The following is a 24,084-nucleotide window of genomic DNA, read 5'->3' on the forward strand; positions in this document are numbered from 1 at the left end:
TTTTAGAATTCAAATTTTTTTCTGTGTTACTGGAATTTTAAATTTTTTTTTTCCTAAAATCGTTTCAAGCCAGTTACTTCATTTTCTCATAAGATTACAGTTAATTTTTATGTGCTTTATTCAGCCCTTCCTCATGAAACTAAACTGTGATGAAATCATTCCTCTTTGGATCGAAGAAGTATTTTTCACATGAGTTACCCAGCTTGACAAGAGCTTTAATGCGTTTTCCAATGATGATTACAAGTGTGCTGTTAGAATAAATGCTTACAGTTTTTATATGATTCTGATCAAATAATCTTTATGAAGGATTAAAAGACATAAGTCTGTAGAGAGAGGAAAAGAAATGTCTGGCAGATGAATCCTCTGACTTGTAAGCTGTGCAAAATCCTTCTTTAAATTCTACTTTACTAACTCCCTTCTGACTTTCTCAAATCATTATATTTCATTAAAGAAAGAGTTCATACAGGTGTGTCTAAATATGCTTTAACAGTCTAAACCAGCAGGAGAAGTATAGATGCAAATATATTGAAATTATACTGAAAAGAATGCAAAGAGAGAAATTCTAAGAATCTCAAAGAGGAATATGAAACTATGAGTATTTTATATCTCAACTCCTTTCTTGACAGAAGTTGATTTCTTTCAGAAATTACTATAGTGAGCATCCTTCCCAAGCTTAAGTTCATGGTACTAAAGCTGAGACGATGTTTTGGACAATAGAAAAGGCATCATAAGATCCACCAGGTCAATGTGAGACTCTGAAGTTGTTGTAATCAGAAAAATTTTGGATTCTCTGACTATGGGATGACCTACTCAAAACCTGGTCTACTGCCATCTGATGGAATACACCCATCTCAGAGGGGAAAAAGGTTCTAACAAAGGAGTTAGTGGGACTCGCTGATAAAGTTTTACACTATCTTGGAAAGGGGAAAGGGACAAAACCAGGCTAGTCAGTGATGAGCAATGCCATGGCTTGCCAACACTTGAGGAAATGAACATTAATGGAGCCCCTCAATCTGCTTCATGAGGTTTTGGCTACTGTGTACCAAACTTGAAATGTTCTTACACTAATGCAACCAGCATGAGAAACAAGTGCCACCAGTTCAAAACTTTGGCCCAGTCCCTGAGATCTGACATTGCTGACATTATATACATGAAATCTAGTGGGATGAGTCCTGTGCTTGGATTGCCTATTGAATGTTTACAGGCTTTACAGGAGGGATAGACACCTCAGAAGAGGCAGAGGGGTGGCACTGCATGCAGTAGAAGGGGTAGAATGTATGAAGCTCACAACTGGCAGTGGCAGAATTGAGAACCTCTGGGTGAGAATCAAGGAACAAACAAATAATGCAGATGTTGTCATGGGAGTCGACTGTAGACCTCCTATCCAGGGCAGCAACACTGATTAATTACTCATTGAGGAACTAATGGACACTTGCAAGTCAACTTCTGTCAACTTGCTAGAAATTAACTGGAAGAATCACACAACTGGTACAACCTGGGCCAGAAGATTCCTTAACAACCTGGATGACAACTTTATGGAACAGCTCCTTAGGGAACTGACTCAGAAAGACCCCTTCCTTTACTGCTGGGCAACAGTGCGGATCTCAAGAGGAAAGTGGAGATTGGTGGCCATCTTGGCCACAGTGACCACAATAGGAATGAATTTAAAATCTCTGTTTGATAGGAAGAAAAGTGCCAGCAAAATCTCAACTCTGAACATAGCAGCAGACTTGAAGCTGTTCTGGGAATTAGTGAATTAGATCCCCTGGGAAAATATTTTTGCAGTTGTTTGTGTCCATCTCTGCTGGCCACTTTTTAAACATCGCCTCCTAAGGGCATAGGAACAAGAAATTCCCAAATATTAGAAGTGAAGTGATGCAGATGAGGCAGAAAACTGGCTTAGGTGAACCGGAGTATTGTCTTGGACATATAGTAAAAAATGAACGTGTATGCTCTATGGAATCAGGGCCAAGTGACATAGGAAGAATACAGAGATGTTCCTTGCCACTGTAGGGGGAAAATTCATGTAGCCAAAGATCAAATAGAATTGAAGCTGCCAAAAATGTGAGTGACAATATAAAGGAGGTATTTTTTAAATATATTAATGTCAATAGGCAGTGTGAAAATAACATCAGACCATTACAGGACAAGGATGGTCACCTCACAAACAAGGACAGAGACAAGGCAGAGGTGTTTAAGGCATTCTTTGCTCCTTCTTCAACATGGGTAATGGACCAAGGGAGTCTCAGTGCCCTGAGCTGGAGAATCATGACTACGAGAATCATCAACTCACAGTTGAGTCTGGAATTGTGTGGGATCTGCTGGTCCAGCTGGATCCCTACAAAGTAAAACCACTGCACCATACATTCTGGATCCCTACAAACTAAAACCACACCACTGTACATGCTGCTATGGATAAATATAAACCACATCCCAGCAAGGCAGATAACAGATTGCAGGTTAAAAAAAAAAAAAGTAAAAAATTTTTAGTCTGGTATGATAGACCCAAAATGCTTAGACTTTGTGAAACCTAAGAAATTAAAGTAAATTTTACATTACAATTAAATAAGTGCACACTTTAAAGAATTGAACAGCAAGACAAGGATAAAACATCCTGTCCAGAATCCAGCTGATTTAAATACTGTTTTTTCCCTTCCATCCCATTAAGATACAGTTATTAAAATTGTTAGAGAGAAGCCTCTGAGCAAATTAAGGTGCAAATGAGACCATATGCTGAAGTTGATAGCATAAATTTTATTTAACAATAAATGAGAAATATAAGGGAGATGGAGGGCAGGACAGAAAGCAAGTGACAAAGAAACAGATTAAGTAGAAAATGTCAACACTCCATGGACCCTGACAGTCTCCCTTTGATGTTGTTTTTATGGTCTTCCCACTGGTGAGGGTCCTGAAGGAAACAAAATTCAATGTATTACATGTTCAGTTCAGGTGGGAATGCCCAGGTAACTCCCCTGGGTGGCGAGTTTGGCACAGTCTCTTCCAAGAGCCTCTGGATCTGTTGCATCACTCTGCATCACATGCAGTGCTCTGGTGGAAAGCCTCAGGCGTGAGTCTGTGGGCTGTGCCTTGCCCCCATTGAACCCAGCCAGAGCTGGTTTTCAGAACAGATGCTGGATTTGGCTTTCCTTGTGGGTATATTCTTCTCCTTAGGACAAAGATAACCAGAGAATAGTACCACCTTTATCACAGTCCAGCTCCTGTTAGGAATCATATTTGAGTGGGAAGTGGGCTTTGGTGGTAGCAACAGCTTTCTACTGTTTTGACTGTATAATTTTGTATAACTTTGTATAATGGGCAAAGTCCTTTTTTTAACAATATTTACCATAGCAATTAACCATAACTTTTCAGACTTTCACACCTCTCCCACAGACTTAGTAGCTCTCCACACAAATACCTAACATGCAAATTTACATGGATCATCTCAGACATCAGAATGTCTTCTTTTAATACTGATGAAAACTACAATGTGGGAGAGAGTAAATTGTAATTTACATTTTGCAGGTAACTTTACTGATACCCTCAGAGTCTACAGCACAGATTCATAGATGTTCCTTCATGGATGAAGATTTAAGCATCTAACCAGTCTAGACAGAAATTGCTACAAAAGATCCCAGGGGAAGCCTGTGACATAACCAGGGACAACATTCCTTGCTCCTGAGCTATGGACTGAGCTGTAAGATCATACCTGTCTTGTTTTTGTATCGTTAGAGGGAGAAGATAAAGTTGTTCTCAGTGTCTTTTCCTGGAACCATCTCTTTTTCTGATCAAGATTAATAGCCCAATAGTCTCTCATGTACAGGTAGGACACCCTTGAGCTATAATAATGCTTCAATTTTTTCTTGGGATTTTTTTTACCTGAGCTTTACAAGGCAAGATGATACCTTCTAATGCGTTAAATGAGCTGTTCACAGTGAAAGATGAAAGGTTTTGCTCACCCAAGAGGAACTAAGAATTGCATGGTACCCTGCGGGATTTGGATCAGACAGTGGTCTGACCATTATTTTAGTTTTAAAATATTATTCAGTCATATTGCTAAATCTACTTGCTATGTCAGAAGGTGAGAGTAGGTCAGCAGGCCAGACACAGAACATATTCATGTAAAGATGAGGAATTTATTAAAAACCAGTGAAGGGAAGACCATATTTCAGTTTATTGAACACAAAAAGAGGACCTTTACAAGAGGGGAGGAATAGGTTAGCTCCCAAGAGCAGTTTCATAGTCATATTCAGAAGTATTGTAAGAAACATTTTTGATTTTGAGTGAAAATAAACCTTTCTGAAACTCCAGAAAAGTTTGGGGATTTTGTTGCTTTCTCAATTTTTCATTGTTTTACCTATATATAGCTTTGTCAGCATTCTATGTCTCATGAGATACTGGTGTTTTTTCATGTCTGTTAAGAAAGACCGTCTGCTCAGGAAATATGGAGGAGGCAAGGCATGCTGTAGCCGCTGCCACTCTATCTCTAGTGCATCCCATTCTGCTAAGCTGATTAGACAAGCTCCAAGGCCATGTTGGTTTGCTCTGCTGAATAGATCCAGTGGATATTCATGTCTTACTTCAGAGCCCTGCCATTTAGAAACCTTGGGACTGTTGTAACTTATGATTTTTTTTCCCCAGATTTCTCAGTATTGCAGACTTTATAGTTTGATTCCTAGGGTTTCCCTTTTTTCTCCCTTTCCTTAGTCTACAAGATAGCAGAACTCCAAAGCCATCCAAAAACATGCTTGTCAAACGGAGTTTTTGGTAAATAATCCAGTACCACCTCTAAATAAATTAGTGTCCTCCAGGTAGCTCATATTCTGTATGTCAGTAATACTGAAAAATACATTTGTATTTTTGAGGATTTGAAATCAAACATCTTTGACTTGGAAATTTAAAAGATTATTTTTTAAAGAACTATCTTCTGGCTTACCATGTAAGCATTCTTAATTTCCTTGATCAGCAGTCATTGGACAGTCAGTGGCGCTTATTGCATATTTAACAAATTGTCACCATATTTTACACACTAGAAGTAGAGGTTAGTTGTCACAGCAGTGACATACTAATCCAATAACTAGACAAATACAAGTTCTGATCAGGTTGGAAGAAGCAAGTTCCAAACTGTCAAAATTAAAATTTTTGTGCCATGTGAGAGGAGGAAACTAAAACCTTTGTCTAAATGCTGTGGTGGTGTGGTATTGTAATACTGCTTTTTACACAGGACCTGACTCCTGATGATATTCATTAACCAGCTCTAGTGAAACATCTGCAGAGCTCATACATCTATGGTACATCTTTTGCCTCTAGAGGCTAAAGCAATCAGACGTGATTGCACAAGAGTTAATATTGTTGGTTTAGTTTTTGATTTTGCTTAGTTATGTAGCGTTTTCTTTAATTTGCTTTTCATGATGGTGAGTAATAACACATGTAGGGAAGAGAAAGACAATTTTTTTTTGGGTTTTTTTTTTTTCCCCCTGGGACTTTGGTGTTTGGTTTTGTTTGTCTAAGTTAGCAGACCTTAAGGGATCTCAGATGATTGGAAAGATCATGAACTGAAATTTAATCCATTTTAGGAAAGTGTAGGAAAGTAAGAAAAAAAGGAAAGAGAAAATTTTGAAGGGAACTGAAAACATTTAATCTTCTGTTTTTCAGGATATGCTAAAAATAAGGCTGTTAGGAATAAACAGCTCATTTCAATAGAAAAAATTTTGTTGCTCTCCCCCAGATAACCCACCATAAGAAAATAAACAAATTATTGCAAACTATAATCATATTTCTAGCTGAAGTCTAGCCTCGTACAAATGACCATTTGCAGTTACTGACATTCAAAATCCAACTTTACTACTACGTGGATCAAATAAAAAAAATCATGCAGCTTGTTAACTTTATAAAGAACATAATGTCTACTCAATTTTTACTAGAAAACATGGCAAGTTTTCCACATGTAATCACAACTCAAATAGAAAAAAATCAATGCAGCCCAGATTTTAAATAGAGTGTCATACACGCTAGCTAGCAAAAAAAAAAAAAAAAAAAGAAATCCACACAGCATAAATATTTCATACAGTCATGTAGTCTGGATTACAAAGTATTTGAAAGATTTTAGATTTTGAATAGTGCACAAACCTATATAGGATATCTTTCATTCCATGGTAAGCTCAGGCATAATATATGTATGCTGACATCTAGCATTGATTTTTTTCTTATGTACGACTGTATTAATTTTTAAAGTTGATGCAGAAAAATGTGCACCTTTCAGAAACAGAAGTAAGAAAATGAATAAGATCTGCAACAGAAACCTGCATTATGAAACTTTTTTAAATGGATATGGGCATTTAAAGAATACAAATTATCTTTTCAGTTTTTTAAAAAATAGTTTTTTAAAGGACAGCACCATCTTTTATACTTTCATATTTACAGATTTTATTTGCACAATCTTGCTTTAAAATTTAGCTCTTGTTCAAAAAAAAAAGTTGATTTCTACAAGTGATGTTGTATAAAGTCAATAGCTGGAAGCAATCAGCATTCGATGACATTTTTTTCAGTGAAACAACAAATAAATAAACAAATTCAACCCTATAGCAAGCTCTTTATGTGCAAGTTAAAAACTAGTGTCTACTGTGTATTTTTGAAAGCACCAAAAGCAAAATAATATATTTTATGCAAATTATTTAGAAGTATTCATCACAACATAGGAAATGCTGTACAGGAATATGCTTGTATGTAAACCTAAAATGCATTGCGTTCCTCATCCATCTCTCTGGCTCACCCAGCCTGACACCAGACTTTCATCAAGTTCTACAAAACAGCCAGATTTTATATCTTGGAGTTTTCATTGTCATTGCATATATTGCTGCAGTGATACAGTACTGCAGAAATAAATGATAGAAATGTCACTTTAGCAGTGCGATTTCTAATTGGCATTCTCTTTACAACCTCTACATCAAACATAGGCACACACAGATTTTCCTCCCAAGTGATATCCACTCACTTTGGATATGTTTATTTATTCTGTGAAAGGGATATTTCCTCCAGGCCCATCCAATTTTGTTTACAAAAGAGTAGGAATGCCTCATATCATTCATGAAGAAAGCCCACAGATTGACAATAGACTGTTTACTTGATGGGGTGGGTGTTTGTTTGTTTGGTTTGGGGGGTTTGGGTTGTTCTATTGGGTTGTTATTTTCTGAGACTAATAATCCTATTAAGGAACTTCAGGCAAAGATTAATGACAGTTTGAAAGCATCCACCTCATTAAGGTTTCATCAGTTGCTTTTGGAATTAGAAAATGAAATAATGGAAATGCCAGTTCTGATTGCACTGACTCTCTTGTTAAGGGGAAAACAGCTTTATTTACTAACCAACACAAATAAATCTACTGGTAATTAGACTAGTGTCCTATTAAGATACAAAAATAAGGCCAAATATCGACAATGTAAGTGAACAGATTTGGTGTTATATACTATCTGTGTCTTGTCTGATCAGCAGTTGATTAAGTTAATGACTAGTAGAGTAAGCTTTGGACTACTTCAGATGTTTTATAGTGCATTGATTTGCTGGAAAGGTTTGGAGTGCATGCACAAAGTGTCCTGTAGACTTTCTCACACATAACTGAGTAGCAAACCTAACATGAAAATGGAGTAATGGTTACAAGGCTGTTTACTTCAGCTGCTGTGAGGTTGAATGTATAATGAAGGTGTGACAACTAAATCTCCTCAACCAGGCTGTGAATTTGAGAACTGAAATTCAGTTTCAAAGTGATTCACTCTTACTCATAACAAAAGTGTAAGTTTTGTGACAGCATTTGACAGAGAGAGGGATTAGGTGAAGTTGGTAAAGAAGGAAGTTTCCCTGTAGATGTACACTATATAAAATAAGCTACAAAACAGAACAAAATTGTCACTCTTTTAAGAAGATGGCTTAAAGGTGGTAGCCACAGAACATCTTTTCTACAATTACACTTCATGCTGATGGCAGTATTTGACTAGCTGAGTAGCTGATCTCCTTCCCCTGGAGACTGTAGCAGATTGCTGATCCTGTGAATGAAACCAGAGTGAGTATATTTTTACTGTTAGATGTGTCACAAGGCAAAGCATGAAACTGTAAGTTGTCAGAAGCAGAATGACATTGCCTACAAGCAGTTTTGAAATTGCAAAATCAAAATGGTTTTGCAGAAAAATTGTAATAATAATAATAACAACAACAATAATAATAATGACAAAAACCATGATAATTATCAAGTTGTGAGAACCTACAGCATGAAAAACAAAGTGAAAATCAGCTGTTTATCCAAAAATTATATTGATTAATGTTTTAGAATTAAAAATACAAAGAGAAAATAAGTCACATAGAAGCTATTGTTTTCCTTGTTTTTTGCAGTCATATTTCCTCTTGCATTATTTGGTTGTGCTAATGTTAACCATTCTATCAATGAAAATTTTCAGATGCAATTTTGTTGACTGTAATAACAAGGAAACTACATAATCACTCAGTTCACCAGATAGAAGTGGAAATATTGATTGATCACTCTTCAACACTTACTGATGTCCTGGTTATAATGTGAAGCTCAAAAGCAGAGAGAAAACTCACCTGTTAAGCTTGCCTAATGTATTAGCCATTGTCAGTGTAAAACCTGATTCAACTGAAAAAACATTAAGTGTCCTTACTTTAAAAGTATCTTATGTGTATAAAACATTCTTTATAAAGAAACAATCTGGTTTAAAGGTGAATTTCTTTTCTGGACTTAGGTGTTGGACATGCCATAGAATCATAGAACAATTTAAGTTGAAAAAGACCCTTAATATGACAAAGTCTAGACATTAAACTGACACTGCAAAGTTCACCACTAAGCCATGTCCCTAAGCACAATTTTTACAGGTCTTTTAAATACCTCCAGGACTGATGATAGAAGAGAAAGTCTTGTCCACAGATGAACTCTGAGGATATAAAAATCCAGGGGTTCCATGGTGGGATCCTTCATGGGGACACTAGCTCTGGCTGTTCCTGGGTTACTGTGCCATGAATAAATGGCTTTATGGAAATGAGATGTACAGAAAATCATGCTATGAAAAGACAGTGTCCATAAAGGAGACAGAAGACTCCTGCAGCTTTATTGAAATGAAGTGAGAGAGTCTTCTGGGGCATACCATCATGGGGTTTTTCCTCTCAGGTTTTCAGAGGGCACAGCCTCCTTTATCCTAAACTCCTGACCTCACATTGCCCCCTTCCTTTCCCCACTGGCTGAGGTACTAGGAAGGAACAGCCTTCCCAAAATGCCTACCACATACTTTCCCCTTGAACCTGTTATTTTACCCCAAAGTTCAGAAATTCTGGATCATGCTATTTGTCTGTTTCAGGAGTCAGTCTGGGTTCTGTAACAAAAGTGTGTCTTGAATTTGGTAGAGACATTAAGACCATTTCAAAGACACTAACAACCATACCCTCACCCACTTAATTGTATAGACATTAGCACACATCTTTCCTATCTGAGACATCTTAGACTGCTGTGGGAAATGCAGGGCTGAACCAGTGAGGAAACCTGGTCTGACTGTGGAGTGGATATGTGAGGAGCCAAGTGGGATAAGTCAGCCACTGGAGCCTTCTGCCACAAAGTGGCTTTGATCCCAGTACAGTCTCTGGTGGTGGGAGTGTGATTGCCAGGAAGTCTCATGAATGTTTAGATGGGGAAGTTTTCCATAACACCGTTCTAAAGCTCAACAACCATAAAAGACTTTCCTTTGCCTGTAAAGACATTGCCTCTCAAAAAACACTTTTAGGCTTATCTTTTATTTTCTTAATATTCTGGTGGCTGAGAGCTAGTTGTTGGCTTCATGCCTGTGGATGGAATGCCTCAGTCAGCACCATCTCAGCTCATCTGTTCTCACCATCACATGTGGGACATGACTGACACGACCTCCTCACCCATACCACCCACTGACAACCAGGGAAGCAGCAGAACATCATCCATCTCAGCCTCTACAGCCAGGCACATGGATTATTTAGGATGACATCATCAGGACATTGTTTATTTTTATGCCTCATTACTCTTTTTCTAGGAGAATGTGATCCATTCCTTACCTCTGGCAAAACACCTGTGTAATTGAAGTGTCCTAAAGCCTTCCTACCTATAACTTTCAGCTAACCATGCTTTGGATAAAGGTCCACACATGTAGTGGTGAAAGACTGTCAACACTGATCTATTGTCCAGAAAGTTCATTGCTGTGTGAACAAGACAGGCTCTTTATCCCAGGAGGTGTATACAGTTTCCTCAGGTCTTACCAGTTCAGAAAACAACACATTAGTTTTAGTAGTTTTAGTGCAAGTAATTTTTTATTTCTTTTTTCCTTTGTTTTATTTTGTTTTGTTTTGTTTTTCTGTCTGAATCCTTAATAACATTTAAACACATTGCCTTAAGGCTTGGTACCCAGTTCAGATACTAAAGTCTCGCTAGAAGGATAATATTCACTGGTCTAGCAAACAGATAGATTCTCATTTTAGTTTGAGGTTATGCTCATCCAGCCTAATCTTCTATGATAGATAAACACAGAATTTTCCCTTCTAATGTCTGCTGCTCAGAAACTTGTACTTAAATGCACAAAGTCTGTGTAACAAAAGTTGCACAGGCTCTTTTCTACTTCTGCTTCCTCTTATCTCAAAACCAGCTTGGTCTAGAAACTTACATGTTATTTGCCTTAAGACCAAAGGTGAACTTTTTACATGGGCATATGCTATATGGCTAATTTCAAATGTACTTACTGAGGAAAAATAAATTAACTTCTGGCTGCTATGCAAAATCCTTACAAAGATAATGGCTTTAATGAAGACAGCCTGCAGGTTGCACAGTCTCTTCTTATAGTTTCATAGCAGACGATGTTAGCACACGTGCCTCTGCGGAAAATCACACTATGAAAAACCAGTGTCCAGAAAGATAGAGGAGTCCTGCAACTTTATTCAAATAAAGCAAGAGAGTCCTCTGGGGCATACCATATGGGGGTTTTCACTCCAGATTTCTGAGGACACAATGTCCTTTTGTCCTAAACTCCCAGATGCACATTGCCATATTCCTTTCCCTGTTGGTTGAGGTACTAGAGAGGTACAACCTTCCTGGACTGCCTACCGCATACACTCCTCTTGCACATGTCATGTTCAAGTTCAGAAGTTCAGGCTATCTGGGTTATGCAGTAGACTTTTTGTTGACCCATTTGTCTATTACCCTAAAGTTCAGAAGTCAAATTGTCTGGGTTCTGTTGCAAACTTGGACATGAGCTTGGTAGAGATATAAAGACCCATTTCAAAGACGTTAACACCCATATCCTCACCCATCGAAGTGTTGGTAAAGACATTAGCACACATCTTTTCCTATCATGCCCAATTGTTCACTACATAGCCGGCACCAGTTCTCATTATTCAGCATTTTTCCACTTTGCAGTCACAGAGATGTGTCCCAAGACAGCATATTTCAAAGCATTTAATAGTTCATGTCATGTCCTCACTTTCTAAATTCCCTGACAGCGCTTTCAAATTTTGGCAAGTATTTTTCCTAAAACTTGAAGAAGTTTAAGTACATTAGTTTAGAAAGCTTTTGTCCTGAAGCGTACTTTTTGTAAGGTCTTAACAACTACTAGAGTAGCAAACACAGTAGCAGTTTTCCTTGAGGCACTTTTTCAGCAAAACTCTTATATGTTTATTATTTTCTATATACTTATCTGCATTCACAATACTACTTGGAGTTTGTTTATCTTATGGAAAAGAACTGATTTTTTTTTTTTTTTTTTTTTTTGTAACGCAGGTTGCAAAAGGGAAAAGTCTGTAAGATGTATTTATTCACATCCACACAGAATCACATCATATCAGAGTAATAGTTGATCTAGTGCTCAGCGTGACAGGTTGCTCATCTATCTGACCAAGGATGTTTTGGAAGAAAATACAAGGAACTGGTAATGGAAAAATCTCTCCATGCAGAATTTTTTTCTCATTTCAGCTACATACCTCAAAGCATGAAAGTCTATTCATTTTAAAGGTAACCATGCATTTTCTCATGGTTCATGTAGAAAGCTAGTTTTGCCAGTTCATCCTCCCTACTGTACTGGTTATTTACTTTGAATATCAGCATCTTGTGCAAATCTTTATTTCCGAATTGCACTGAGGTATTTCATGTTCTGAATTAAACAAGAGGTATCAAGTTCAACAAGAACCAGGAGAACAGGTCTAAATTTCTTCACAAATATCTTAGGTTTCAATATTAATCTCAGTATTACTGCTTTTATTGTTTTCTATGAAGTCTTAAATACTAATCCAAACTCATGTACTCTGCAAGAAGTAAATATTTAAATCTTGGTCTCAGCTACATAATTTTGGTTCTGATTTACACAGTGAAATTCAATTACAATGAAGATTTAGTCCACTTAAGAAAGTACACTCACTGCAAATAAGTTGAGCGACATTATTCTAAATTCTATTACTTAGTGAAAGGAATTAGATAACCTATGTCTTGTTCTTAGGTAGGGGGGACCAATAAAATGGCAGGGCTCCTTAAGTAAACTTTTATTTAGATACCTAAACTTAGATGTGTTCATTCAGGGCATTTGTTTTCCCTGTTGAAATTTTATATATTCTGATCCAAAGAAATGGGACTAATAATAAACTCAAGATCCTGTATTAACAGATTATAAATAAACTGATCTGGGCATATAAGTCTCACAGAATTTCTCAAAGAGTTGAGTTTGGAACACGTCTGGGTTTCCTGTAAAAAGATTTCATAGGTTTGTTAGTTTATGTTGCTTTTTAAGTACACTCTTTGATTAGACAGTTAATGGGCTGCTTCCTTTTATTTAAAAACTGGTAATAATCCTATTTCTTTTTTTATCTGGTTCCTCTTCTCACCTTCTAAAGATTACTACATGATTTACAGCAAAGTGCTGTATGCATCCTTCATAATTTAAGAATACTCTTGTTTAGTTTCATATACCTAACATAGGGGTTTTGTCTTCTTCCTAATTAAAACATATAGAGTAATTTACTGAACCATAAGCTATGACAGTTCATATGAAAAAGTTCTAAGTTATTACATTTGCAACAGGCAGTTATTAAAAGTGCAATAAACTCATCATAAATGTATTTTAAGCCATTTTTTCCTACACATTTAGCTAACAATCTGTAATACTTAACTATGACCATAATGACTACATAAAGTATTCAGGAAAATAGTTATTTTTCTTTTAAAATATTAGTTTATTTAAACAGAAAATTATGTTTTTAAAAAAAATCATTAATTTCTTTAGTTTCCCCTAAGTATGACCCTAGAAAACCTGTTGCTGTTCTATCACATCTCCCACTGGATCACATCTTCCACTGTATTTTGGAAAGGTCTGTTGGTAGTAAACAGCTTCATGAATATGTATGTCCTTGTATAGACACTAAGTGATACTAAAATGTGCATAAAAGTACCAACCAGAAACCTATGACTCACAGAGTCTGCAAGTTTGACTTCTGACAGTTGTCAAATACAAGGATCCTGCTTTAGACTGAAATGGATATGAAACTTGCCATGTAGTTACTGATGGAATCTTCAATTTTTGTACTTCCACTTCTTTTTCTAGTTTATCTTTTTTCCGTGCTTCTTTTACAGAAACTCTTGCTTACTGAAAACTGAAGGTGATTCCTTCCTTCCTTCCTTCCTTCCTTCCTTCCTTCCTTCCTTCCTTCCTTCCTTCCTTCCTTCCTTCCTTCCTTCCTTCCTTCCTTCCTTCCTTCCTTCCTTCCTTCCTTCCTTCCTTCCTTCCTTCCTTCCTTCCTTCCTTCCTTCCTTCCTTCCTTCCTTCCTTCCTTCCTTCCTTCCTTCCTTCCTTCCTTCCTTCCTTCCTTCCTTCCTTCCTTCCTTCCTTCCTTCCTTCCTTCCTTCCTTCCTTCCTTCCTTCCTTCCTTCCGACACTTCCTTCCTTCCGACACTTCCTTCCTTCCTTCCTTCCTTCCTTCCTTCCTTCCTTCCTTCCTTCCTTCCTTCCTTCCTTCCTTCCTTCCTTCCTTCCTTCCTTCCTTCCTTCCTTCCTTCCGACACTTCCTTCCGACACTTCCTTCCGACACTTCCTTCCGACACTTCCTTCCTTCCTTCCGACACTTCCTTCCTTCCTTCCGACACTTCCTTCCTTCCTTCCGACACTTCCTTCCTTCCGACACTTCCTTCCTTCCGACACTTCCTTCCTTCCTTCCGACACTTCCTTCCTTCCTTCCGACACTTCCTTCCTTCCGACACTTCCTTCCGACACTTCCTTCCGACACTTCCTTCCTTCCTTCCGACACTTCCTTCCTTCCGACACTTCCTTCCTTCCTTCCGACACTTCCTTCCGACACTTCCTTCCTTCCGACACTTCCTTCCTTCTCTCTCTGCATTCTGAATATAATAATTAACACATTATAAATAAATATGTAATTTAATATTATTTTTCTTTATTTTCTGAGTCAACACAAAAATTCAGATATATCATTCTTATAAAAATATTTTGAGAGGTAAAATAATATATAAATGCCTTTAGACTGAAATGCATCCATATGGATGACAACAACTCTAAAGAGAATAGATCAACTTTTGTCAACAATCTTAAAATTTCTATTCATGAATAACTTATGCTCCATTTATGCTCAATTTCTGCCCGAGTTCCACTGCAAAGTTATACAACACACCTTTTGCATATAACATTGTGGTAGAATAAAACCCCACACATAGTCCAAAGCTGAAAAAAAAATTTGAGGATATCCCAAATATTCATGAGCAGCCTGTTTTATCTGACAACTGAAAGACTAAGTCAAGTGTGTGGTGTTCAGAATAATGTCCCTGCAATACCTTTCACTGGACAGGCAGTTACTTCATTAGGATTTAGCAGCTATTGCAACTTGGAAGAACAATGATAAACTAGAAAAAAGGGAAACATGCTGTTCCTTAATTGTGCTATGACCTTCTCGTGGAAATGATAACCCTCAAAATAAAACAAAATATAACTAAAATATTTATATCATTAACAGTAATCCTAACTTTAAAAATAACCAATTTAATGTTCGTTAGCTATCATAGGACATAGCTGAAGAAAAGAACAGCTCTAAGAGGCAGAAAATAAAGAAGGAAGAACTGCAAATAACCAGGGAGAAACCAGAACACAGATAGCAGAAAAACATTTATGGCTAATTGTACAGAGTGTAAGGAAGGGAAGAAATAAGCTGCAAAAAGTAATCAACAAATAGAAACACTTACAGCCAAAATCCTAATATGATAGTAGATATTAAAAAAATAATGTATTCCTGTATAAAATAACAGCTACCAGAATTGGAATTCTCTTTCAGAAATAGGACTGGTTTATCATGACAACAAATTGCTGCCACACATGCAGAACTTTGGGCTGCTTTTTTCCCAGTAACTAAATTAGGTGATATTATTCCTCATATTGTGTATTTTTCTATTAACATCTTTTTGTTCAGGTCTGGAATATGAAGCTGTCTTGTGCAATAATACTTTAACAACATTTTTCTAACCATTTTTCTGAGGTGAAAAAAGAACTTAATTATAAATATACATTTGTAGAATAAATAATGTATATTTTTCCCTAATAATTTTCAGAATTATATGAAATGTTAAAACTGAACTTCTGTTTGATATTACATAGTATGCTGTGTTCTGCATGACACTTAATTGCACTGTGTACTTTGCAACACAAAAGTGTTAGTAATTGTTTCAATAGAAAGTGTTATCTAGCTATTTTTGCAGGAAAGTGATTAATGTATGCCAGTGAAACCTGCAGCTTTGCATAAAATCAATATAATTTTTTCTAGCAAGTATATTACTCATAAATGCATAATTCGGGATTGCTTAAAAGAACCTATGACTCTAATAATCTTTATATCTTAACAAGGAAAAACCAGCAGAATCTCACATTGAGATCTTGCTCTTCTTCTTTCAGAGCAATGTCTTAAGGTTATAAGGAAAAAACCAAATCACATACAAGTTTCAAAAACCAGAAGCCAATCTAGAGAATGTATATGGAAGCCTAAGTATTAACCTTCTGATTCAGAAGATTTAATGTAAAGAAATCCATAAAACCTAAACAAAACTGGCAAAAAAAAACCCCAAAAAAACAAAAACAAAAAAACCCCACAAAAAACCACACACAAACAAAAAAAAAAAAACCGCAGAAACCGAAAATAGCACAAATCAAACAAACAAAACAAAACAAAACAAAAAAAAACACATAGAGAATATATCTGTATTTCACAGTAACTACAAAAGTCAGGGCAGGGTGATGAAAGAGTAAAGGCAGGGCCAACTCCAGTCTCTTGTGGTGGAATTCCAGTCCTGTGCTGCTTAGGATAGTGGCTCTCAGATGTACAGCACAGCAGCACCTGCATAAATATTCCTGTCTGGATATACTTCTTCATCCAAGAATGTGGAAGACCTTGAAGGAAGCTGAAGAAGGCTCCAAAGCCAAACTGGGCTGGGCTGAGCTTGACAGTGCTGGCAGAGATGCTCCTGGACCTCCACACACTTTCCTGGGTATTTGCAGCTTGATAATTTAAAGATCTTTTTAATTAGCCCAAGCTGTATAAAGTTGCCAGATCTGCATGACTGATAAAGAAATTGTGCTGATTTTGACTGTGGTAAGAGTCAATTCTATTCACAGTAGCTACTGTGGGGCTGTGTCTGGGATTGAGGCTGCAAAGAGCATTGATTAACAAAGTGATGCTGTCTTTGTTGCTGAGCAGTGTTTGCACAGTGCTAAGGCCTTTTCTGCCTCTCTCCCCATCCCACTATCAAGGAGCCTGGGGGCACACAAGGAGCTGGGAGGAGATGCAGTCACTACATTTGACTCAATTTGATCCAAGGTTACTTTATGACATCACCTCAGAATAAAGCTGGGGGAAGAAGGAATAAGGGGGGAACATTCAAAATATCATTTGTCTTCCCAAGTCACTGTTACGGGTGATGGAGTCCCGCTCTCCTGGAGATGGTTGAACACCTGCCTGCCCATGGGAAGTGGTGAATGAGTTCTTTGCTTTGTTTTGCTTGCATGTGAGGCTTTTTCTTTATCTCACCCCGTGAATATTCCCACTTTTACTCATCTGATTCTCAGCCCCATCTGACCCGGAGAGAGGCAGTGAGAAGCTGTGTGGTGCTTAGCTGCTGGCTGGGGCTAAACCACAATAGAAAAGTATAATTTTTGAATAGCTTGGCACCTCTTCGAAGTAAGGGCAGGATTTTCAGACTTTTAAGGAGTGTTTTTCTTCAAGGACTCTGTCACGACAGCTGATACTGTGATTTTATTTTGTGTACCATGATATTTCACTGTGTTTGCTCAGATTTTTGTTTATGTAATAGTTGAACTTGAGTTCACATACCATTTTAAACATTTCAGCCAAAGTGGATCAAGGTAAAGTTTATATTATTAAAGGAATAGTCATAGGCTCATCTCTTTCTTTTTCTTAACATCAAGTAGGCTATGTCATTTTAATATTATGAATTGATAAACAAGAGTAATTTACATACAGAGAAGTCATATTTCAATTCTTATTTAGGTTGTAGAAGATGGATTTTCATTATCTATAAAAAAATCAAAAATTAAAAAAGTATCAACAATACCTAAACCATATCAACAGAATTCATTCAAGTTGAAATGTAAACAATGTTTTAATTGCTTACAAGCAAATGTTTTAGTTTTATGAAGCTGTATTCATTACCCTGAATCTTTTCTCTAAAGCAGAGAAGTCAGTTTCTCATATAGTTTGTTATGTGCATTGATAGGACATGGCAAACAAAGAAGTTATCCTCTATGTTTATGTCCCCACCATAGTGTTTGCAAGATTTCTGATTGAAAACAGAATAAAGATTAACTGGAATGATAATTTAGCTGATGCTAAGGTAATATTTTCATAGGTTGAAATAAGGTTTTTAAAAGAGGAATAGGCACCTGGAATAGGTGTAGTGGAATAAAAGCAATAAAAAACCATCTTGCAGAAAATATTACAACGTAATTTATTTACTAAAAATTTCTAAATTTGTCTAAAATAATATTGTGAATTACTGCAGACTTAACATTTAAATATCTTATTTTATATTGCAATGCTGGACTTTTTATAAAGGATATTGACTATTGTCAAATTTTATTCTTAATTTCTTTTTGCTGTAGGGACTTCAACTCTTCTAAATATACAAAAGGAAACACTTTAAAAGCTTTACCCTCTGAAGGTATAGAAGTAAAGCATTTCAATACTGTTAGTAAGAATTATAGGGTTTGAAAAAAAAAAAGGAAACACAGGAATCTTCAAAAGGAAAAGATAGATTTCACGGGGCATCTGTTTAGCCCACTCTAGTTAAAAATGGCATTCAGCTGTGAAATATCAATATGTCAGGCACATTACTAATATAATTTTTATGACAGCATAACATATTGTGAGGATATTATCCTTTCCCGTCTTCTTCAGCCCCATTCAGCAGACTGTCCTATTCACAAATCCTCTTTCAATTGACAATTTTTTGGTGAAAAACTAAAGACTCTATAGTAGTAATTTAGGTTAACTAGCATCTTTGCCTTATATTTGCAATCACCATTTGACTGTTAAGTATTCTACAAAACTACTCATATTCCAGTGTAGCCCAGATGGTAGCATGCATTACAGGGCACTTTTTTCATCCCAGAATTTCAGTGTCACTGCTACCTGTAGGACTTTAGACTGCAGCATGCAAAACACTGTGGACTAATGAGTTTATTTTAGCTGCATATTGTATATAAGTGTGATTTAGTATAGGCAGGAATAATTATATCATCTACAATACCTTTCATTTCACTAAAAATTCTAATTGTCCTTCCATGCATGCAGCCCACCACATTAATGTAATAATCTTAGTATTAATAACAGCAATATGTATATGTGCCGAGGTAACACAAAATTAACATTTTTTTCCTTATAAGATTCCTGCTTCATGTCTCTCATAATTCCTTTAAATCACTCAATCATTTTCTTGTTGGCACTTCTCTATCTTTCCAGAATGTCTTTGAAAGTACAAAACTTCCCCAGAAAAGGAAGGCAGTCAAGCCTGCCCTCTCTATTTTTCTACAATAACAGCAGGTTTTCTTTGGTGCTCAGATGTGGTGAGCATCTTACAGTGATGTCTATTAAGGAAACAACCATACTGGTATCCTCACCAGATGCATTGGCAGACCTTCCATCTTGTCTCATTCATACAAACCGGGCAGCTCTAAGCATCACAGCAGGATTCCACAATCTAATGGAAAATCTCCTTTCAATGATAGCATTATTAAAGCCCAAGCTTCCTTTTCATGCCATAATGAACTGACCTGGGCAGAAAAAAAGTGTACACATCTTGAGATTGGAGCCTCTCAAACTCCACCACTCTGGCTCTTCCAGTTGTCTCTGTAACGCTGCAAGGCTATGCTCACCACCTACTTAGGGCATTACTCCTCCCAAACTGAGTCTGGAGGTCTTCCTCTGCCCACTGGTTTCACTAAGAATTATGTCCTGTAAAAAAAAAAAAAAAAAGCAGAGAGATATTTTTTTCTGTCTTGTCTTTGAGATACTCTGCCGATACTGTGAGTCGATTCATGGCAAAGTGCAATAACATTGTCAAGCAGAACAAATAATTCTACTCTAATGTTTTATTACATTAGGCAGCATTATAGAAATAGATCTTTTGTAGAAAAGTCAGGAGGATAATGAGTATCAAAGAGATGAAAATCATCAAGAGGAAAAATTTACATTTTAGCTTCAGTTGTTTCTCAGTTTTTACCTAGACTGTTAGAAACAGAAACTCAAAAATTCCTACCATCTTCTCTTTTAATTTTCATTCTTCTCTCCTCACCAACAATCACTTCTGGTAGACTTGCCAATTTCCATTTTAATGATTTTTAAAAAGCATAAGAGGAATTTTTTTTTTTAAAACAATCCATTGTTTCATTTCTGTGCTAGGTTGACCTTGTCAGCTGCCAGATGCCCACCCAGATGCTCTGTCACTCCCACTTCTCAACAGGGCAGAAAGAGAAAATACGATGAGAAAGCTCAGGGACTGAGATAAAAATAGAGAGACAAAACAAACTCAAACTGGTGAAAAGATAATTTAATTTATTGTCAATTAAAATATATTTGGATAGTGAGAAACAAAGATAAAAGCTAAAACCCTCTTCTTCTATTTTTCCTTTTTCCCATGTTCAATTTCCTTCATTTCTGATTCCTCTATATCCTCTTCTGAAGAAGAAAGAAAAAGATTAAAAAACAGACAAAAACCAAAAAATTAAGATTATATTCTTTATAGATTCTCATGCTTCTGAAATAATTTCAGGAGTTTTGAATGCTGCTGGTTAACTATCCTAGCAGAGTTTTACAGCTCATGTTGAGTCTATGAATTACCTTTAGTGTTATTCCTGGGAAATGCTCCATTGTCCAGATCCCTTGGTTGGAAACCACACACTTCCATGGTTATTTCTAAACCACATATGGTTCATAAATTTTCCAGTTCTAGCTTCAGTTTTCTTCTTTCCCTTTGAATCCATGATAAATAAAATAAGTGATGTACAGGCATTTTATAAAATATACACCACACAATCTATAATCTAATAACTGAAAATAGCTTCCTTAGAAATTAAAGATCATGCAAAGTTTTATCAAAATTATTATTGTCTCTGGATAACTTTGCTTCAAAAAACTTAGGTAGAGAAATTCAAAACATTTATTAGGAGCTTCTAATTTTCCTTTTACAGGGAGATATTAGGGAAATATTGAATCAATGAAATCTTTATATACAAATATATTGATTTCAAAACTACTGCACCATAGCCACTGTCTGATAGCAGAAAAATATTCTATATGAATTAAACCAAACTATGTATTGAACATTAGAACTTTTCTGCTCAATATTTTAACATTTTAATTCAAGTTCCTCAAACTGGCAGCTATTCAAGTATCTCAAATCTATTTTAAAACTAATAAAATGGTAATGAAATGTTAAACTGAGAAGTTATGTAGATGTATAACACACCACTTATTTTAAGAAAGAATTGACAGAAATTAGAAACAAGTAAATCCTTGGCCAGGAGAGGCAAAAGAAAATATTCAGGAAATGTTTGTAGAATTTCAGTATTGAATATTCCTAGACCTGTATTGATTGCTCAGATTAATATTTAATCCTCAATAACTTCAGTGAAAGTTAGATTTCACAGTTGTGGTTTAGGAATGGTATTCCCGTATTCTTCAATTCGGTATTTCCACTGAAATACTCCAACCCAAATACTTCTTCTCACTTCCCCCTTCTCGTCCACTTCCCCTGCCACAGGATGGAGAGAAAAATTGGAAGCACAAAAGGTAGAGATCATGGGTTGAGATAAGAACAGTTTACTGGAAAATACAATGAGATAAGCAAATTAACACAACCGTAGTAATGACAGAGTGTAAGAGAAAATAAATGTTTTACTCACTCCACAGAAACCCTCAACAATACCTGGCAATTCTGTCTGTCCAGCTTCCCTGATTGAGAAGCAAGCTTTGCCTCTCCTCGAAGAATGATATGAGGTGGTATAAAATATCCTCTGGGTCCTACCTACTGCCCTGCCTACTGCAAAAATCAACCCTGTCCTGGCTGGATCCTGGACAAGAGTTTTCCTATGTGACTGTCCCCACCCCAGCTCAATGGACTTTTGCTTTTTGGTGGAACTGTCAGGTGTATCACAATACCAGGAATAAAACTCATTACACTAATGGTTAAAGTAGATAAGGTCTAAGTAACAAAATAGATGAAGGGAGGGAAGTAATATTTATTTTTTTCAGAAATTCTATACATGAACTGAAAGAATACAAAAATCAAGGCTACCACACATGATTGAGAAAATTGGGGTTGTGCAGTCTAGAAAGAGAAGACATTGAGAGATGACACTGGGAAGACCTTATAGCAGCTGTCCAGTATCTAAAGAGGGTCACCAGAGAGCTGGAAAGGGGCATGTAGTTATAGGACAAGGAGGAATGGTTTCAAATGGAAAGATTGCAGATTTAAATTAGATATTAGAAAGAAATTCTTCACAATGAATGAAGAATGCTGGAACAGATTGGCCACACAAGTTGTGGATTCCCCAGACCTCAGTCAGGTTTGGCAGGGCTTTGAGGAGACTGATCTAGTGACAGATGTTCCTGCTGATGGCAGGGGAGCTGGAACAAGATAATCTTTAAGGTTCCTTCTGACCCAGGCCATTCTATGATTTTGTGATTCTATTATTTCATTGTAGTTCATATGTAGTTGAATTAAAACTGAAGATACAGAGGGAATGGAACAGAGATGAGGAGAGACAACAGTCTGGAGTTCTTTATTTTTTAAAGAGTTTAAGAGCACAGACCTGTTTAAATAACTAGGAATAGGTTCTTGGGGATTATAAAATAAATTCCACAGCACTGCTCACTCAGCTCTGTGTGAGGAGAAAGGGGTGTTACTGCATCCACAGGCAAAGCAAGACCCCTGTAATATTTTTAGTCCGTCTAACTTTAAATCTTTGGAATCAGTAAATGTTAAATAAGCAAAATCAACAGAAACTCTGAAAGATTTTCCAACAGGCTGCATGATACTTGTGCTTTACTGAAAAAGATAAAATTAAATATTCTTAAAGAATTCACACTAAAATTATAGGCAATAAATAACTGAAGTAATTACTCTGTACATTTCCTTCTCTCATGGCATTAAAAGAGGTATTTGAAATATGATCATTTAACAAAAAATGGAGATTATAACTTGAAAATGTCATCACCTCTGCGTGTCCTGTCCATACAAAGCATGGCTACTCTGGACAGTATTTTTTTATTGTATAGATAAATTTCCTGGACAATGGATGCTGTTCTTGTTGTTACACATCTATCAATTCACTGAAAACTCTGCACTGTTTTAAAAGACAGTGTAATCCTTTTTTCTTCCATTTTTCATACCCTGTTCAATATTTAGCAACAGATATTAAGAAATAAAGGGATAATTTAAGAATGTCTCAGAGAAGCCAAAAGAATAAGCTCGCAACATATCTTTGAGATATAGTATTTAACGGAAGATGCCTTTTTTTTTTATTTTCAATTCTTCTTTTCAAAGAAGAATTGAAAATAAAAAAAGAATTCTTCTTTTCAAAAAGGTGATTTTTGTTTCTATTTGTCAAATTTTTAGTCCATAAATTTACCCCTGTTACTGGAGGATTGCTGAATTAATTATCTTGATGAATAAGGATGGATATTCCTCTTAGTTTTGTGTAGAAGCAAAGGTAGAAACTTTTTAAAAGTTTTTGGCACTTCTGAAAGCAGAGGACATCTATTCCCCTAACAAAGGAATAATTCAATTTTGAGAGTTACAATATTGTTGCACATTTATTCATGAGAGAAAGGTTAATGATCTAAGCAAGTTACTAAAACATTGGAATTTGTATGACAAGAGGTGGGCAGCATTGTTTATAATTGAAAGCACTTGAAATAAGTTTTAGTTTAGAAATATGGTTCTGTTGATAGATATTTTACACTGTAAAAAAAAATCATGCTTTTATTTGCTAAATAAGATGTAAAAAGTTACAAATTGGAACAATCATATGTGCTTATTATACAAAATATTTCTTAATATCTCTATAAGCTGTGGAAAATGTAGTATTGATTCAAAGAATAAATTTCATTCAGGTTTTAATATGATTCAATGCATGCCAAAACAAGATTGTAGCTGAAGATACAGTGAACTATCCAGAAGTTATTTAGGTGGTGACAGAAACAATACCTTGCTGACTGTGTATCACATATTCAACGTGCTCTGATAGTTGATGGGAAAACTAACCTCTCTGTATGAATTCCCTAGTGCAGAAATCAGGATATCAATTCATTTTTTCTTGTTTGTTTTTCTCTCTCTGGGAGAAGCAGTCTTACAAGCTTCACTTCCTATCTGTAAATATAAAATTTTGAATAGAGCCCTGACTTAACACAGTTACTGTGAAAACCAGTCATGTCCTATTAATTATTTTGGTTTGCACTGAAAACATACTTTGAACTCTCTTTTTCTTTCTTTCTCTTTCATCTGTGACAATGATAATT

General features: G+C 36.2%; 1 long non-coding RNA gene across 1 annotated transcript; it reads right to left on the bottom strand.

Annotated features, from left to right (window-relative positions):
- Positions 1–7,057: 7,057 nt before the first annotated feature.
- Positions 7,058–13,748, bottom strand: LOC135295447 (uncharacterized). Its single transcript, XR_010357549.1, has 3 exons — positions 13,642–13,748; positions 10,756–10,887; positions 7,058–8,036 (listed from the first exon to the last, which is right to left on the bottom strand). It is a non-coding gene; the product is annotated as an uncharacterized LOC135295447 (long non-coding RNA).
- Positions 13,749–24,084: the final 10,336 nt, after the last annotated feature.

This window comes from Passer domesticus, chromosome 2, assembly GCF_036417665.1.
Source record: "Passer domesticus isolate bPasDom1 chromosome 2, bPasDom1.hap1, whole genome shotgun sequence".
In the NCBI taxonomy this organism is placed as follows: domain Eukaryota; kingdom Metazoa; phylum Chordata; class Aves; order Passeriformes; family Passeridae; genus Passer; species Passer domesticus.